Source organism: Apium graveolens, chromosome 7 (genome assembly GCF_009905375.1).
Source record: "Apium graveolens cultivar Ventura chromosome 7, ASM990537v1, whole genome shotgun sequence".
NCBI lineage: Eukaryota > Viridiplantae > Streptophyta > Magnoliopsida > Apiales > Apiaceae > Apium > Apium graveolens.
The window spans coordinates 8987079-8991648 of record NC_133653.1 but is presented as its reverse complement, the minus strand read 5'-3'; positions in this window follow the sequence as shown (position 1 = coordinate 8991648).

The following is a 4570-nucleotide window of genomic DNA, read 5'->3' as shown; positions in this document are numbered from 1 at the left end:
GACGTTCTTGAAGGTGCTCGTGTGGATACCATAGAGGTATTTCTCCGAGAGGTAGACACAAAGCGTGATAGCTAGGATCTCCGTTGAGTTCGTGAAAGTTAAGCTCTTGAAAGGTATGATTCGTTATCTCCATAATCTGCCCATAATTATACATGGATCTTGTTTTTGGGTTTCGAAATTTTGTTTTATTTACGTTTATCCACTGCGTTTTATGCCTTTGAAACCCAACAATGGCATCGGAGCTACGTGTATAAGGGGCTGATTTGGTTACGTCTTTACTGTATTTTTACAAGTATGCATGTGTGATGAGTCTGTCTTGATAACAGTTATGTTATATGAGTCTGCCATGATAATAGTTATGTTATATGAATGATATGATGAATCTGTTAATGATCTATATGATGATACTAGTATATTTAAGATCTGCCATAACTCATATGTATGCGATCTCTTAAAATATGTATACTGATACATGTTTTTGGTAACTGGGATATGGATCGTGTGTATACTGATACATGCTTCTGGAATAGTATTCTGATACATGTTTTGCTAGTATTCTGATACTTGATTTTGCAAAAATTTCCGCCATCGGGGGGCTCGCTGCCCCCCCGAACCCCTCCCAGCGACCTCACCGCGTGCTTAAGGTTTCATTTTTAATTTGTGCTTATGTCATATGCTTTACTTATTTATTATTCTTGATTGGATCATGATAAGTGATAAATAATATGTCATCTTTATATGATCTATCATGTTCTTTAATGGTTACTTGAGCATGGTGCATAGTTATGGCCTTAAGACCTTAGTTATAATGGTTTATTCTTTTGGTTTGTAATAAATACGACTTGCATGTCGTTTTCTATTTGTAGTTGTTTTATCTCAAATGTAACTCGAGTTCTTTTGTAAGTTCATTAGTATAATTCCTAATGTAACATCCAAGAAGGACAAGGGAAAGAGGAGGCATCCTATTGAGGCCAAGGAGACAATAGAAGCAATAGAGAAGACATATGTAATAGTTATTTTTACACCATAGACTGACCTTGATCTTTTCATTAGCCTGAAAAGATCACATAGGATTGGGCCATAACTATTGCACGTTTACTTTACGCACTTTTCATATGATATATAAATAGTATGTGTAGAGTAGAAAATGCATGTTTTAATTAGAATAATGATGCATGTATGTATTAGATACATCACCCATGCCATGCCTTTAAACAAGATAAAATCTGTAATGACTCAAGATTTAAAATTAACAAACGATCATGAGATTCTCGTGTTTATGAAACATGGAATAAAATACGAATTTTCTTTATTTCTGACATGGGGCGATTTTGTCAACAATGGGTTCATAGAACTTGTAAGGCTGTGGGTTTTAAGCGAGACCGATGTGACTCCTCCACTACCTGGAAATCAAACCATTGACGAGTATTGATTTGAAGTATTTTATTCAAGGAAAAATTGGGAATCTCTTTATGATGGGATCATGATCGTTCTAAATTAAAAATCCCTAAGTAAAAATATTAAGTTTTAATCAGATGCTTTCCAATGAATGAACACTCATTAAATCCTAGATCGATAAGGGGAAGGGCTGTCAGTGGCTGGGGACTCCTATCTATCATGGTGAAATGCGACGAATATAAACGGTTATATTCGGACGTTGTATCATTGGGTCTAACTTAACTGAGTCATCATAATAAGGTGAATATAAACGGTTATATTCAACTATTATGAACTTAGAAGCATAGAGTTTGGTTAAAAATCTATTAGATAGATAAGATCAATTGTTGTTCACCAAATTATCCAAGAATTATATATGATATAATTGACAAATGTTGTCTACCTAAATAATCATGTTTTAAGGATACCAGTGGTTGACTTAGAACATGACGAAATATGGATCTTGGCTCACTAGAAAGATTTATGGGATATACTTTCGTTAGGGCTATTAATTTGATAAAAAAATAGTGGGAGATATATTATGAATATATCATAATCATATGAACATAAAATTTTAACTCAGACAATCTAATGTTTATTTTGCACTTTTATTATTGTAGATACTGAGTAATGGCAAACAACACAAACACACTATCCGTACGTTCAGTCCTTGAGAAGGACAAGCTGACAGGAGGAAACAACTTCCTAGACTGGCAGAGGAATTTGAGGATTGTCCTCAGGCAGGAGCACAAGCTTCATGTCATTGATATTCCTCCTCCAGGCCCCCTTCCTGAGGGTGCTACTGCTGATGAACGAGCAGCACGCACAAGGGATGAGAATGATGCAAATGATGTTGCATGTCTTATGTTGGCAACTATGAGTGTTGAGCTTCAAAGACAACATGTGCATATGGATGCATATACTATCAATGAGCACTTGCAAAGCATGTTTGCAAGCCAAACTCGTCAAGAAAGGTTCAACACGAGTAAGTCACTTTTTAATTGCAAACAAGGGGTGAGTGAACCAGTTGGCCCACATGTTCTGAAGATGATTGGTTACATTGAGTACCTTGAAACTTTGGATTTCCCGATTGGTCCGGAAACTGGTATTGACCTAATCATGAATTCTTTGAACAACAAATTCACTCAGTTTGTTGTGAACTACAATATGAATGAATTTGACAAAACACCTACTGAATTGTTGCATATGTTGAGAACATATGAGACCAACATGAAGACAGCTGAACCTGATCCCATACTGATGGTGGAAAATAAAGGTAAGGCCAAAGGGAAGGGAAAATGGAAGGGTAAGAAGAAGATTAGATCTGATTCTACACCCAAGCCAAAGTCAGGTCCCAAACAGGCTTTAAAGCCTAAAGGTGGTGTGGCCAAGGGTGAATGTCACTACTGTAAGAAAGATGGTCACTGGAAGAGAAACTGTCCAATTTACTTGGAGGATCTGAAGAAAAAGAAAGCAGTTCAGATTTCTGGATCAGGTATTTATGTTATAGAAGTCAATTTGTCTATTTCTACATCTTGGGTATTTGATACTGGATGTGCTTCTCACATTTGTATAAATGTGCAGGGCCTGCAGAGAAGTAGAACTTTGGCTAAGGGAGAAGTGGACCTAAGAGTAGGCAATGGAGCAAAAGTTGCTGTTTTAGCTGTAGGGACTTATTATTTATCTATGCCCTCTGGGCTTGTTTTAGAACTAGAAGACTGTTTTTACATGCCTGCGATTCGCAGAAACATTATTTATGTTTCTTGTTTGGACAAAAAAGGTTTTTCGTTTACAATAAAGAACAACACAGTTGCTCTTTTGCTTTGAATGATTTAACCTATGGTGTTGCGCATTTATTTAATGGTTTATATGTTCTTGATTTAGATAACCCTGTCTGTAATATAGAAAACAAACGACTTAAAATGAATGACTCAAATCAAACATACCTCTGGCATTGTCGTCTAGGCCACATAAATGAGAAACGCATATCCAAATTACATAAGGATGGATACTTGGATAAGTTTGATTTTGAATCATACCAAGAATGCGAATCTTGTTTGCTTGGTAAGATGACTAAAGCCCCTTTCACTGGTAAGGGTCAAAGGGCCACTAAACGTCTGGAGCTAATACATAGTGATGTATGTGGCCCAATGCGTGTAATGGCTAGAGGAGGCTACTACTACTTCATAACATTTACTGATGATTTCAGTAGATATGGATATGTATATCTTATGAAGAACAAATCCGATTCTTTTGAAAAATTTAAAGAATACAAGGTTGAAGTAGAGAAGCAAATAGGCGGAGATGCAAGTATTAAGATCTTACGATCCGATCGTGGGGGTGAATACTTAAGCACTGAATTTAGAGAGTATTTGAAAAAGTGTGGTATTGTATCAAATTCACTCCGCCAGGAACACCTCAATGGAATGGAGTTTCAGAGAGGAGAAATCGCACCTTATTGGACATGGTGCGATCGATGATGAGTCATGCAGATCTTCCAATTAGTTTCTGGGGTTACGCTCTAGAAACAGCAGCTTTCACACTTAACCGTGTTCCTACTGAGAAGGTTCAAAAAACTCTATATGAGATATGGAAGGAGAAATGGTCAGGCATGAACTTTATGAAAGTTTGGGGATGTAAGGCGTTTGTGAAACATCAAGAATCTGACAAGCTTGGACCTAAATCCGAAGAGTGCATTTTTGTAGGGTACCCTAATGAAACAAAGGCGTATTATTTTTATAGTCCTTCTGAGCAGAAAGTGTTTATTGCTCGAGATGCTGTCTTCATGGAAAGAGATTTTGTTTCCAAAAGAAACAGTGGGAGAACTATAGATCTCGATGAAGATCGAGAACCGCAAAATAGCATTGAACCTGAAGTGGAACAAGAGCAGAATAATGATAATGCTCAACAAACACAGGTTATTCGTAGATCTGGTAGATTTTGCCATGAGCCAGAGAGATATGGATTTCTCATGACTCAGTGTGGTGATTTGATGCTCATAGATGAAGATGAGCCTCTCACATACCAAGATGCTAGGAACAGTCCAGACTCTAAGAGATGGCTTGAAGCCATGAAATCCGAGATAGATTCCATGTACGAAAACCAAGTATGGACTTTGGTTGATCCACCTGAA